Raw genomic sequence first — 7,653 nt, forward strand, 5'->3', positions numbered from 1 at the left:
CGCGGGGCGGACCACGTTGAGAACAACAACAGCCTGGTCCGCCGCCAGCTCCAACTTGTGCTTCTTGGGGCCCTTTCGCGGGGCTCCCGCGACGCCGCCGGGGACCCCCCCGCCGCCCCGCCCGCTCCGCGCCCCGCGCCCGGACGCCCCCCAGCCCGCCGCCGCCCCCCCGCCCCCCGCCGCGCTCCGCCCGCCGCCCCCCGCCGCGATTTCGGGGGCGCGCCCGGCGCGGCGGCGGGAGTGAGGAGGGGGGCGCCCGGTGCGGCGGCGGCTGGGGCCCAGCGGCGGCCCCCCCCGGCGTCGCCGCCGCCGCCGCCCGCTGCCCAAGAGGGGCCGCCGCGGGGGGGGGAAGGCGGCGGGGGCCGGGGGGGGGCGGTGGCGGCACTGGCCCCGGGTTCTCCGGGGGGAACTAACACAGGCGACGCCCTCCCGCGGTCGCCGGCAGCAGCGCGGAGAAGCCGCGCTGAGGCCGGGGGTCTCCGCCCCGGCGACGGGGGCCGCCCCCCCACCGACCCCCACTCTCGCGGCCGCCCGGACGGGGCCCCGGAGGAGGGAGCCCTGCGTGTCCAGTGTGCCCCCCCCCCCCCCCCCCCCCTCCGGCGGGCATCGCCCCGCAGCGGAGGATGCGGGCAGCGCGGCTGGCCAGGCGGGCTGGAGGTGGGGGGACTGGGGGGGACCCCCGACTTGGCACAGTGCGTGGGGGGGGGAATCGCCGCCGCTCCCCCAACCTCTCCGTGCCGCGGGGTGGGGGGGGGGCGGCTCCTCGCCCCGCTGCTCTGCATGGGCCGGGGGGAGGGGGGACAGCAGCGGTGCTACGCCCCCCCCCTCGCGCCCCCCCCCCAATATACCCCGCCCCCTCAAATCCCACCGCGGGGAACGAGGCTTCCGGGGGGGGGCGGTACACAACACCCCCCGCTTTGCAGAGCCCCGGGGCCGCGCCTGGAGGGGCCCCCTCTTCCCCCCCCCCCACCTGGGAGTGGGATCCATGTGCCCCCGCCGTGGGTGGGCCGGGGGTTGGGGGTGAGTGCGCGGGGGCGCCCTCGCAGCCGGCACACGCGTGTTCGCCGGGGTCCGCAGGCGTGTGCCGGCACACTGGGGCGGGGGGGGGCACACGCCACGGGGGTGTGCACAGGCTACACACCCCCACACACACATATGCACACGCACACACGCGTCCAGCCCCCGCACACACTCTCGCACCCCGCCCCCTGCTCACGCACGCCGCGCCGAGCCCGCACAGCCCCGCCGCCTCCCCTTCCTCCTCCTCCTCCTCCTCCTCTGCCCATCCCCCGGCCCCTCTCCGCCATTTCCCTCGCCCGGGCCCCCCGCCGCCGGAGGGGACAAGCCCCGCAGCCCGCGGTGTTGGGGGGGGTCCCTCGACCCTCTTGCCGGGGCAGGATCCTGCCCGGTCTTGTGTGTCCGTCCCCCCCCCCCCCGCCTCCGTCCTGCAGCGGGATGTCCCCCCGAGGAAAGGGACACCCCCACCCCACATAACAGCGGGGTTGTGCCCCCCCCCCCATAGCAGGCGTGCTGGCCAGGCACCCCTGTGATGAGTTGCGTCCGGCCTCCGGGCGCTGCGAGGTGCTCGGGCGGGGGTTGGGCGGGGGCGGGGGCGGGGGGGGGGCCGCTGGGTGTGCTGGTGGGGGGACGCGGCGCCGGGACCCCCAAAGGGAACCCTTTCAGCCCCGGGGTGGTCAGCATCGCACCCACCCCACCCCACCCCCCCCAAGATACAGCACCCACCACCCCGCCTGCACGGCTGCAAGGGGTGGGGGTGGGGGGGGGGGCGTGGGTGTTCCGCATGTAAAGATACATGTGTGTGTATGGAACATGTGAGTGTCTACGTGTGTAGCGCTAACGCTGTCGCCAAATGGAAACTTACAGCCAAGCTGCTATACGCTGTGGCTGGATAGAGGGGGTGTGCGTGTCATAGGTGTATTATATAGATGTAATATATATATATATATATATAATTGTGTTGTTGTTATGTATTGTAATACCTATATGTAAATTTAAAAGAAATGCAAGCGCACACATGCACATAAACACCTGGGTATTTATTCTTAAAGTATTGACATAAGCCTATAAATATTTAAATAAAATACATAAGGGGGGGGTAGGGTGCGAGAGGGGGCCCGGGCAGTGCCACACTCTCACGCGTGTCCCTGTGGCCGTGGCTGCCGCCGGCGCAGGGAGCGACACGGCACGGCGGGGGTGTCTGTGCCAGCGCTCCCTCTGCCTCCCCCCCAAAGAGGCGGTAGGGGACAGAACACGTGTGTAAATATATGAAGATATAAATACTTGAAGAAATTATATGGGGAGGGGCTGTGTGTGTGTGTGTGTGTGTGTGTGTGTGTGTGTGTGTGTGTTTCTCAGAGGGTGGGAGAAAATAGCCCCAACACACACACACACACGTTCTCTCCCTATATGTACATATATACTTATATAGCCACAGAGCGCGTCTTGTTCACGTACACCCCTCTCTCTCTCTCTCTCTCTCATATACATATATACATACATAAACAGAGCTGGTCACATACGTCCACGCTTCTCTCACACGCTCTGTCTATCCATCTCTACACATATACTGAGAAAGCAAGCTGTTCTCACGGAATTATTCTTGCTGTATGGGCAATATAGGCATATATGCATACACATTTATGAACATATAGAGAGACACACTCCTCGCACACAATTCTAGCTTGGTATATATGCATATATACAGCATGAGAGGGTCACACACAGTTCTCTGTCGCTATATATGCTTATATATATACACACACACATATTCAGGCATATATAGAAATGGGGGATGAGAGAGAGCGCGTGCTGCTCAAGCACACAAGCGATAGTCTCACTATACACACACACATATGTAAGCATCATGTATGCATATATACTGACATGGGGGTGACACCTCTCTCTCACACTCTCTTCTTGCTCGACCTCTCTCTATTCACACACACACACATATACACACACACACACACGCGCTGAGCGCGAGCGGGCGATACTCCACACACAGACACACACTACCCCCCTCAATGTACAGACTTGCATATATACCTCTATATACTATATCTACATACTTCTCTCGCGCTATATACATCCCTATATGCATATATACATGCACACACAGAGTGAGCGAGAGCAGTTTGCACGCAATAGTCTCTCTCTTGCTGTCCCTATATAGAGATGTATGCATATGGACTTGAGGGAAAGAGCAAGAGCGAGTCCCTCTGACACACACACACTCTCTGTCGCTCGCTCTGGCTCTCCCTGCCCCATATACACGGCCAATCCCTAGGGTACATAAGTGTCTGCGGAGGTGTGTGTATATATTCCCTCTCTGTACGGATATACGTGTGTAGGGAGCGAGCGAGAGTGTCTCACACACACAATGCTGTCTCTTTGTACTCAGATGCATGTATATATATATACACACATGTATACTTACATATATACACAGAGAGGCTGGTCAGGCAATTCTCTATATATGCATATAGACATATATAATTAGCGCCGCTTATACACACACTATTCTCTCTCCATATACATCTATATACTGCGTTGTTCTCACACACACAATACTCCTTTCTCTTGCTGTATTTATACATGTATATGCTATACAGAGTTGTTCACACACACGCGCGCACACAACTCTCTCTACGTATATATTTAGGGAGAGAGCTGTTCACACACAAATTCTCTTGCACTATATATATACACACACACACACACACACACACACACATATATATAGTCATCTGTGTATATAGAGAGCTGTTCTCTCACACACACCCTCTCACCGCTCTCCCCCATATGCATATATGCAGACACACACGCGCATGCATGTATGCTGTAAATATATATATATATATACACACGCGCATGCATGTATGCTGTAAATATATATATATATACACACACACACACACACACACACACGGAGCTATTCGCAAGCACATCATTCACTATATATTTATACATACTGTATACTTGGGGGGGAGAGAGACGCGCACAATTCTCTTGTTATATATAAATATACATATATAGGCATACGTACTTTTTTATATATAGACACACACTCAAAGCCGTTCACACACACAGATAATTCTCTCACTATATGAAAAAATATGCATATATGCATATATAATGAGAAAGAGACCCGGTCTCTCTCTCTCTCTCACACACACACACACACAGTCTCTTGAGGGAGAGCTGTACGTATGCGCATATATACCTATATACAGAGCGGTGGTCACACACACAGAGGTCACTGTATTTATATACACACAGATGTATGCTTGTATAGAGAAAGGGGGGGGAGAGCTGTTTAAACACAAAAAAAATAGCCTCTCCCGACACACACACACATATGCATATACACACGTATATATATATATACACACACTGGAATGGGGGGAGAGAGCTGCTCTCTGACAGACACACACACTCTCTTTGTGCTCTCTCAGCATGCACACACACACATACATATATATATATATACACACACACACACATATATATACACATGTATATATAAAAATATACCCACAGAGAGCCCACATTTCACACGCAGAGACACACTACCCCCTCTATAGAAAATTGCGTATCTACAGCTGTACGGAGAGCTGTTTGCACATGAATGCATGTGCAATACACACGCTCTGCCGTATGTATAGATACATATATACAGGGAGACTGAGCCGGTCGCACACGTTCTCGCTCTTGCTGTAGCTACACACACACACACACACACACACTTTCCACCACTCTCCCCCCCTCCCCCCCTGGCCAAGTATAATCCCTGGGGTGTATAAACGTATGCATATATATGTATATATCTCTATATATTCTCTCTCTGTATGCCTAAGCATAAGTAGAGCTAGCAAGAGCCGTTCTCACACACACTACTGTCTTTTACTATATATGACTCTAGAGATGCGCATATACACACATGTACACACAGAGAGAGTGTTCACGCGCAGTTCTCTATATACACATACGTAATTGGAGCACATACTGTTTACACAAAACCACACAGTTCTCTCTCTATACGTATGCATACCTATGTATATACTTAGCTGTTTTCACCCACGGTACTCCTCTCTTGCTATGTGCATACATGTATGTGCGCATATATATATATGCATATACACATGCATGCGTTCTCTATATGTAAAGAGACTGCTGTTCTCACATGCACACACACTGCTCGCTACATATATATACACTCAGAGACCGGTTAACACAATTCTCTTTCTATACACACACACATATATATTTATATACATACATATATACAGAGAGCCAGCTGTTCACTCACACAATTGCACGAATCACTCTTGCTGTACACCACCCCCCTCCCATGTATATATACACATATATACTTAGATATTGGGGAGGGAAAGAGGTAGCGCGTCTCTCACTCTTTCTTTCCCCCCATCTCTCCCCTGCGTATATACATCATATATACGTATATACTGAGAGCTGGTCAGAGAACTGTTCTCGCACACACAATGCCTTCTCGAGAGAGAGATATATATATATATACATGCACACACGCATATGTGCATATATATACAGAGACTGTTCGCATGCATGCAAACAAAAAAAAAATCTCTTTTTTATATACACACACACACACACACATATAGAGGCATATATAGTTTGAGAGCCGTGTTCACACCCTATCCCAACCCTTCCCCCCCTTCTCTATTAATCTGTCTATAGGCACATGTATATATATATATACACACACATATATATATACAGGGGGAGAGCGTGAGGCCTTTTTACACACACACACACACACACACACACACACACATATATACCCCCTCCCCAATATATACGTCTATCCTTAGCGAGCTGTTCATGCACGCATACATACGCAATTGTCTCTCTTGCCATATACACACACAAAGTGAGCGAGAGCCATTCGCACATAGTCTTCTCTCCTGAGATGTGGCTGTATATAGTGTGTGTGTGTGTGTGTATATATATACACACACAGATATATTTGCCTACATACTTTATTTGAGTCTTGACTTATATATGTAACTAATTGTGTGCGTGTCTGTATTTTCTATCATTTCCTCTGTCTTCCCCTCCTCCCCCAAGAGAGAGAAAAAGACCTACACAGAGAATGGTTAGAAACACACCACCCCCACTCCCCCCAAAAAAAATAATAATGCATGTGGGATAAGTGTGTGTGTGAGGTTGTGATCTCTTCCACCCCATATGTAATATCTGGGATGCATATATATATATATATATGTCTGTGTGGTATCAATCTTGATATATATTCTGTGTGTGTATATGGAGAGAGAGCACAAGGGAACCGGTCATTCCCCCCCCCCACTCACACGCAGCTGTCCCCATATCCCCCTCTACATCGAATTTATTTAAATATTTATTTCCGTGTCTGTATTTTCTTTCATTTTGCTCTCCCCGCCTCCCCCCTTCCCTCCCCCTCTCTTTCTCACAGAAACAGCACAGCTAAACTGCAGACACACGCACCCGCACGTATATGACCTGTTTATGTATATACACCACACAGAAATACATGAATAAGATATAAATGTATCTAAAAATGTATATAAAACACACACAGCGTGTGTAAAGATAAAGTGTGTAGTACAAAGTGTGTAAACACAAAGTGTGTAAATATAAAAAAATATAAAATATGGGGTGGTATCTGCGTGTGTAGACGGAGAGGGAGAAAAGCCACACATGCAGCCGTACAAATACCAGCGTGTAAGTATAAAATAATTTAAAATGCGTCTGAGAGTGTATGATCATCTCTGTCTCTCTATATACGGGCTGATAGACAATACATGGGCATACGCAAATGTTTGTAGGGGGGGTATATCGATACCTATAAATAAATAATTAAATGCTTTTTTATAATTATATAAATAAAATATATGGGTGTAGGCGTCTGTACGTGTGAGGTAATTTTTCCTCTTTCTCTGAAAATACAGGTATACGGAGAAATACTGCCCGTTGCCCGTGTGCACATGGGCAGGCCTGCAACCGCGGGCGTCTGGTGAATGGCAGCCTGTAACTGAACTCCCTCGGGCTCTGTCTCGAGCCGCGGGCTGTGCGTCCGCGTACGTACAATATAGCGACACACGCGCGCGCGCCGCGTCCGTGCTGCCTTGTCTGCGCTCTCCTGCTTGCTCTTTTGCTCCCTGCCTCACAAACGACGTGTCTCCGTGCATCCACATACACGTGCGCATCCCTGCTTCCGCAGCTGGGTTCGAATACGTAACCCACACACACGCGCACACAGAGGTGTCCAGCTAAAAATATTTCTGCGTACCCACAGATTGCTTAACATATGTCTGTGCTTCCATCACAGGTTTTTCCCCCCCGGGGGTGGGTGTCGGGCGGGATGGAGGATGGGGTCGGTGCGCATGTGGGTGCTGGCGGCGGCAGCCGTTTGGGGCTCCAGGTGCGCGGGGACGGGGCTGGCACCCTGCCCGCCCGCCGTGGCCTCTTCCAGCGGGCACGGGGCTGGCAGGAGGGTCTCCCGCTCTCCACGGGCTGCAAGGCAGGCGGGGTATCCAGCCCCAAAGCCCACCCGGGTGCTGCTGCCAGGGCACGCACCGAGCTTTCCCGCCCTGGGCTTCGCAGCTCGGCATC

Source organism: Larus michahellis, chromosome 10 (genome assembly GCF_964199755.1).
Source record: "Larus michahellis chromosome 10, bLarMic1.1, whole genome shotgun sequence".
NCBI lineage: Eukaryota > Metazoa > Chordata > Aves > Charadriiformes > Laridae > Larus > Larus michahellis.